General features: G+C 39.1%; 1 pseudogene; it reads left to right on the forward strand.

The window, feature by feature from the left end:
* Positions 1-5,844: 5,844 nt before the first annotated feature.
* LOC129540957 (large ribosomal subunit protein eL14 pseudogene) lies at positions 5,845-6,541 on the forward strand (annotated as a pseudogene).
* The last annotated feature ends 1,714 nt before the right edge of the window (positions 6,542-8,255 follow it).

An 8,255-nucleotide genomic window follows, 5' to 3' on the forward strand; every position in this document is an offset into this window, starting at 1 on the left:
ATTGCTTTGCAGGCTTTGTAGGCTTTCTCTAGTTGCTGCAATCATGTGGGCTTGTCATTGAGGTGACTTCTCTTGTTGTGGCTCACAGGCTGAGTTGCAGTGAGGCATGTGGAATCTTCCTGGACCAGGGATCAAAGCTAGGTCTCCTGCATTGGAAGCTTGGTATCTTAGTCACTGGATTGCCAGGGAAGTCCCAACAGCATGAGTCAGTTTAATTAAACAAATATTTAGTGAATACTGGATGAATTTCACGTACTGTGCCCCATGTTGGGTACAGAGATGGATATGGGAGTCTCTGCTCTCTTTTACCAACCAAGAAGTGACTATAGCATGGAAGGTAAATAAAAGACAAAATTAATGAATGAAGAATATTTCCATCCTACTCCAGGCCTCTGAGATGACCATGCTGCCTGTGGGATCTTAATTCCCTGACCAGGGATTGAACCCCTGTCCATGGCAGTGAAAGGCAGAGTCTTAACCACTAGGACTCCAGGGAATTTCCCAGGGACTTTTCTTTTGACTAGTGTGATGATTAACCTTTTTGTGTCATCTTGACACAAAAAGGGATACCTAGATAGCTGGCAAAATGCTATTTCTGTATCTGTGAGGGTGTTTCCCAAAGAGATTAGCCTTCGAATCGGTAAATAAAGTAAAGAATATTGCTCTTAAAAATGCGGGCTGGTATCATTCAATCTATAGAGGGCCCTAAGAGAACCAAAAGGTGGAGACGAAGGGTGAATTCCACCCTCCACCCCATCTGCTCTTAGCCTTGGATGGTGGAATTTCTGGTTCTCAGGCCTTCAGCCTCAGACTGGAGTTACACCACCAGCTGTCCTGGTTTTCAAACATAGACACAGCCTGAATTATACCGTTGGTCTCCTGGTTCTCCAGCTTGCTAATCATGGCACTTCCTGGCCTCCATAACAGGGTAAGCTAATTCCTGTAATAAATTTTCTCATATATATCTAGATATATCCTACTGGTTCTGTTTCTCTGGAGAACCCTGATAAGCACAGCCAGTCAGCACCATTGCACAGTTTCTACTACAGATCTGGGACTCACATAATACATGAAGCTGGGGTTGGAATTTTGTTTTGTGTTTGTTTTATAATTTTATTTATGTATTTTTGGCTGTACGGGGTCTTCATTGCTGTGTGGCTTTACTCTAGTTGTGGAGAGCGGGGGCTGCTCTTCATTTTGGTGCTTCTCTTGCGGTGCACCGGCTCTAGGCGCACAAGCTTCAGTAGCTGTGGCTCCCAGGCTCTAGGGCACAGGTTCAATAGTTGTGGCACACGGGCTTAGTAGCTCCAAGGTATGTGGGATCTTCCGAGATCAGGGATTGAACCCATGTCCCTGCATTGGCAGGTGGATTCTTTACCACTGAGCTACCAGGGAAACCCTAGAGTGTGATCGACTCTTTGCACACACATTTTTGCTTCTGGTTTGGGAAGTATTTTATAGTTTGGATTGTAGAAAATCAGTTACTTGATTTTCACATATTCCATGATGCTTATCTAACCAAAACTTCTCCATATTTTTGCTTGGATTTTCTGGGAAGGAGTCAGAGAGGGTAGATGAAAATGTTTTATTTCTTTTTCTTCTCTCTCTCTCTCATTCTTTCTAATGCAAAGCTGAGACGATTACTATAAGACAAGCTATATTTTATAAAATATAAATTATAACCAGCTATATAAGACCAGCTATATTTCTCTCTGGAATCCTAAAAAGTGGTTAATTCTATGATAGAAATGAACAATATTCTCACACCTCCTTATAATATATGTAACACTTATTATACAATGTTGATATCATCCGTTCCGTTCCGTCGCTCAGTCGTGTCCGACTCTTTGCAACCCCGTGGACTGTAGCCTACCAGGCTTCTCCGTCCATGGAATTCTCCAGGCAAGAATACTGGAGTGGGTTACCGTTTCCTTCTCCAGGGGATCTTCCCGACCCAGGGATCGAACGTGGGTCTCCCGCATTGGAGGCAGATGCTTTAACCTCTGAGCCACCAGGGAATACAAAAGTACAAGTTGGTAAGAATTATACTTTGAGAAACTATGGCACTGTCCAGCAAGGCACCAGCTGTCTAATGATCTGGTTTAATCCATGGATATGTTTTAGATTAGATTGTCTGAAAAAGTATAATTCTTTCCAAGTGGTACAGTGGTAAAGAATCTGCCTGCCAACGCAGGAGACACAAGTGATGCAGGTTCAATCCCTGGGTCAGGAAGATCCTCTGGAGAAGGAAATGGCAACCCACTCCAGTATTCTTGCTTGGAAAATTTCATGGACAGAGAAGCCTGGTCAGCTACAGTCCACGAGGTAGCAAAGAGTCAGACACAACTGAGCACGCATGCACCATGCACTTCCTGAAAATTGCTTCTCCCTACTGAGCTTTTGAACTGTGGTGCTGGAGAAGACTCTTGAGAGTCCCTTGTACTGCAAGGAGATCCAACCAGTCCATTCTGAGGGAGATCAATCCTGGGTGTTCATTGGAAGGACTGATGCTAAAGCTGAAACTGCAATACTTTGGCCACCTCATGCGGAGAGGTGACTCACTGGAAGGGACTCTGATGCTGGGAAAGGTTGGGGGCAGGAGGAGAAGGGGACGACCGAGAATGAGATGGCTGGATGGCATCACCGACTCTGTGGACATGAATTTGAGTGAACTCCGGGAGTTGGTGATGGACAGGGAGGCCTGGCGTGCTGTGATTCATGGGGTTGTGGAGAGTCGGATATGACTGAGCGAATGAATTGAACTGAACTGAACTGAGTTTTTAATAAATATTTGGTGACAAGATGAGATTATATTCCCAACCTAACCCTGGAATGTAAATCCTGAGTTGTCTAAATTCAGACACACATGCCTTAACAGACAATCCAAGGGTAGAGTTTGACCTATTGTGAAAGCTGAGGTACCTAAGGACCACTGACTGACTAAAAGGCTTTTCTCACCTACAAGAAAAAACCAGAGTCAGGTGCAGACTTTTCCTGAGGAGATTGTTTTAAGTCTTTGTAGCACACAAATTAGACTCTAAAGGTCACATCCACAGAACATGGCCAAAATTATATTTTTCCAAGTTTATACTTTCAGTACAGAAAACTTTGAATAGTACAATGAACATCCAAATTATTTTAGATTCAACTCCAACATAATCTTAACAGAAAAATTAAATGAAAATGTTAACATCAGAAGAAAATCTTTTTTAATTAAAAAAGTTTTATTAGCTGTACAGGGTTTTATTACTGTGTGGGGACTTTCTCTAGTTGTGGTGAGTGGGGGCTACTCGTTGTTGCAGTGTATGGGCTTTTCATTGTGGTGGCTCCTCTTGTTGCGGAGCACAGCCTCTAGGCATGCGGGCTTCAGTAGCTGTGCCACAGGGACTTAGTCACTCCACGGCATGTGGAATCTTCCTGGACCAGGGATTGAACCTGTGTCCCCTGCATTGGCAAGGGGATTCTTAACCACTGGACTACTAGGGAAGCCCAAGAAAATCTTAATTAAGCATTCCCAGAAGTCAAAACTTTTAGTAAGGATACTTTCTGCCATATCTACCCTCTGGATATTTGTATTAAATATTTATGATATATATAGAGTATTTATGATATATATGGAGATAAAGAAACTTATATAACATTGCTTTAATGTTATTAACCAATTAGAAGATAAGAAATACCTTCCAAATACATACCAAGTGTAAATTTATTTTGCAAATATTTAACTTCTCCAGCAGTGATTACCAAGAGGGTTTTATCATGAGCTCTGAGTTTGAAAAGACTCATTTTATCTGCATATAGAAAAGTGCTTGCTTTTCTGTTTTTTACAACAGAAAGGAGTTTTCAAGCTCATCTATGAAAACTGTTTTATTGCTCAGATTCTTTAACATTTAATGTAAGTGTTAGTAGGTGGGCAGCAGGATAGAGTGTATCTGTGTTGAATTTGTGCAGATGGTGCCATACCCAATTCCTGCCAACAGCTCTAAAGCCTGAGAAAATTTCAAAGGAATATAATATTACATATAATAGATAAGTTATGTCTAAAGTCTTCCTATTCCTTATGTACAACTAGCTAGAAAAACCCAGGCTCAAAATTTGTCAATCGAGCTAATAACTCATTTTTTTTTTGGTTGTTGACTATGAGTTCTTTGCACATTTTATCTCACTGACTGCAACAGCTCTATGAGGTAGGCACTGTTATTGTTATTATTGCTATTTTATGGGTGAGGAAACTGAAGTTGAGAGGTAACATTGCCCAAAGTAATGCCACTACTTAGTAGGATTCAAACCTAAGTGAATTTGATATTAAAGCCTAGACCTTTAAACTCTGTTTTTTCTGCCCCCTCTAATAAGCAAACATACTAGATGATCCTTGAATTAGGCTGGCTTTTTCAAAGACAGAATAAATGCTGCTTTTCTGCCAGGCATGATCATGTTTGCAGAGGGAACACATCAGAAATACCTCTTGTTTATAAGGATCAGGGCTTGTGAGTCACAATAATTCTTAAACAGCTCTAGAAATAAAGTCTTGAATACTTTATTCTCTTTTATAAATTTTTATTGTTATAAAATTTATATTTATAAACATAGTATATATGTGTATATATATACATAATACATATACACACATGTATACATATATATTTATACATGTGTGAAAGTACCCACATCTTAAGACTACAGCTTGGTTAATTTTTCCATAGATATATACCCAAGTCAAGACCTAGATTATTTTCAGCACTTTGGGTGCTATATTGAATTTATATTTTTTAACCAGTTGCTTAAAGTAGGAGGACATGACTGAGCTCTGGTTAAACTTTCCTTGGGAGCTACAAAAATCCAGGCCATTGACCATGGTTTGTAGAGTTAGGTCAAGTGAGCCTCCCTGAGCCAGCTCATATCTGGGATGTCACTCCATCATCTTGCCTTGGGATCAGGTTCAAATTGCCAAATCTAATAGCTTGCCTCAGTTTCTCCCAAAAGACCACACTGAAGGAGGTTTCCTTGTTCTTGTTTTGTTTTCATGGAAAATATCAAACATATACAGATAGAATGCTAAAATGTACCCCAAGTACTGGTCACTCAGTTTCAACAGTAAATCTATGGCCAAACTTTTTGCATTTTATCTTTTAGCTCCCTTGCTCCATCTATTTTGAAATAAACCCCAAATATCATATCATTTATTCTATGAACATTTCAATGTCTCTATAAAGAAGACGGATTCTTCTTAGCAATAGCTTTTGAAGCAAAGAAAAACAATAGAAGATCTTTGCTTTTTCATCATTAACCCTATGAAGGTTTTCTTGGCTAACCAATGAAAGTGAAGTCGCTCAGTTGTGTCCAACTCTGCAACCGCATGCAATGTAGCCTACCAGGCTCCTCAGTACATGGAATTTTCCAGGCAAGAATACTGGAGTGGGTTGCCATTTCCTTCTACAGTGGTCCTTACCAAATCACATACTACTAAGAAGGTAAAACCTTCATTTTCAGGAAAACTGGCTATGAGTCTTCTGCATCCAAAGTGGTTTATGTAAAACTCACCTAATGACAAATCACCAGGTTTTCAAAGCTGTTTGTCATCTTGCTCTTCTCAGTGCCCTGGCCATCCTGATCTAATTCTTAGGTATTATTGGCTGTATGATGAGGATGCTCTTAGTTAAGCCAGAGAAGAGATAACTCTATACGTAAACCAGAGTATTCGTTCTAAGAATGGTTAGCAGCATAATAGTGATAATATATGTTAAAACTACCACATATAAAGTAATCTCTCAGATTAGAGAGGAAAACTTCCCTCGAATGTATTCAATATTACAAGTTTCTATTTATAAAGAATATATGTCTCGCTTCTCGCAGAACGCCATCAACATGGTGTTCAGGCGCTTCGTAGAGGTTGGCCGGGTGGCCTACGTCTCCTGTGGGCCTCATGCCGGGAAGCTGGTCGTGATTGTAGATGTTATTGATCAGAACAGGGCTTTGGTGGATGGACCTTGCACTCAAGTAAGGAGACAAGCTATACCTTTTAAATGCATGCAGTTCACTGATTTCATCCTCAAGTTCCCACACAGTGCAGGCCAGAAGTATGTCTGGAAAGCCTGGGAGAAGGCAGATATCAATGCAAAGTGGGCAGCCACAAGGTAGGCCAAGAAGATTGAAGCTAGAGAAAAGAAAGCCAAGATGACAGATTTTGATTGTTACAAAGTCATGAAGGCAAGGAAAATGAGGAACAGACTAATCAAGACTGAAGTTAAGAAACTTCAAAAGGCAGCTCTCCTGAAAGCTTCTCCCAAGAAAGCCCTTGCTGCTAAGGGGGCAGCTGCTGCCACTGCCAAGGTTCCAGCAAAAAAGATCACCACTGGGGGTAAGAAGGCTCCAGCCCAGAAGGTTCCTGCCCAGAAAGCTGCAGGCCAGAAGGCAGCACCTCCTCCTAAAACTCAGAAGGGTCAGAAAGCTCCATCCCAGAAAGCACCTGCTCCAAAGGCATCTGGCAAGAAAGCATGAGTGCATAAGAGGCTATTCAAATCAGAATAAAGGTTCTTTTTGACATGCTGGCAAATTAAAAAAAAAAAAAAGAATATATGTCTCCAGTTTAAATTAGCTTATCTGTTCCCAAAAGTATGCTTTATAAGGAAAATGAATAAATATTCTTATATATATATGCTAATTTGTGGAGGGTAAATTGATAACATGTACCAGAAAAATGTATTTAAAATATACATATTCTCTGATCTAGGAATTCCACTTTTAGTAATATTTCATAAGGAAGCAAAATTTTGTTACAACTTATTTTAACCAGGTACATGGCACTAATAGGGAACACATGCCCAATAAAAGAACACTGGTCAAATAAATTAAAGAATATTTATATGATGTACAGCCATTAAAATAAAAAAGTAAGTTTAAAAAATCAGGCCACATGACAATATGTATATATATTCCCAAGTTTAAAAAATAACTAAATAAAAACACAAAAAAGGAAAACAGGAGAGAAAAAGACAGGAAAATTAGAGGAGAAATCCAGGGGTCCCACCATCCCGCTAACAGAATAGAAAGTAAATTATCACAGAAATAAGAACAATATTTCCAAATCTAAAGGATATTAGTCTGCCTATTGAAAGGAACTAGGGAGGGCTCAACACAATGAATAAAAACGTCCCTATGTCAGGAGATACCAGGGTGAAATTTCAGAACCCCGAGATATTGGAGAACATCAGGCAGTCTATCATATTGCCCAAACTACCGTCAAATAGAATAATAAAAAATTTTCAGACTAACAACATCTCACAACATTCAACTCCCATGCACCTTCTTTGAGAGGTGACTGAAGGATGCAGTGTAATTTACCTAGAATTTTGGACTGACAATGAAGATGAGAAAAATTCCATCACTTACTAGCAATATAACCTTGGGTAAGTTACTCAAGCTCTTTATGCCTTCATTTCCTCTATGAAAGTGGAAGTGTTGGGTCACTCAGTCATGTCCAACTCTTTGTAACCCCATGGACTGTAGCCTGCCAGGCTCCTCTGTCCATGGGATTCTCCAGGCAAGGATACTGGAGTGGGTTGCTATTTCCTTCTGCAGGGGATCTTCCTGACCCAGGGATTGAACCTGGGTCTCTTGCATTGTAGGCAGATTCTTTACTGTCTGAGCCACTCTCATTTCCTCTGTAATGGGAAGATAATTATATTGTTGTGAGGATTAAATTACTTAATATATAAAAATGTATTTAGCGAAATGCAATATTTATCCTGGATTAGATCTTGGAATTAAAAAAAAGTATAGAAGTGGAAAAAATGATGGGATCCAAATAAAGTTTATAGTTTCATTAAAACTATCATATTATTTAAAATTTCTTATTTTGACAAATGTAATATAGTTATTTTAGACATTAGGGGAAGTTGGGTGAAATGTATATGGGAACTGTGCTATCTATGCAACTGTATTGCAAATCTAAAATTATTCCAAAATAAAAGATTAATTTTAAAAAAAGTATTGACTCCTACTTCATACCAAAATAGATCATCAACCTAAATGTAAGAGTTAAAACTATATAACTCCTTTACATAAAACTGTAACATAGTTACCTTAAATTAGGCAATGGTTTCTTAGATATGATACCAAAAACACAAGCAACAAAAGGAAAAATAGACAAAGTTGACTTCAACAAAATTAAATACTTTTATGCTTTAAAGAATATCATTAAGAAAGTGAAAAGATAGCTAATGGAATAGAAGAAGTTTGCAAATCATATCTCTGAT

Source organism: Moschus berezovskii, chromosome 4 (genome assembly GCF_049115385.1).
Source record: "Moschus berezovskii isolate FMDL1 chromosome 4, NW_MosBer_1.0, whole genome shotgun sequence".
Classification (NCBI taxonomy): domain Eukaryota; kingdom Metazoa; phylum Chordata; class Mammalia; order Artiodactyla; family Moschidae; genus Moschus; species Moschus berezovskii.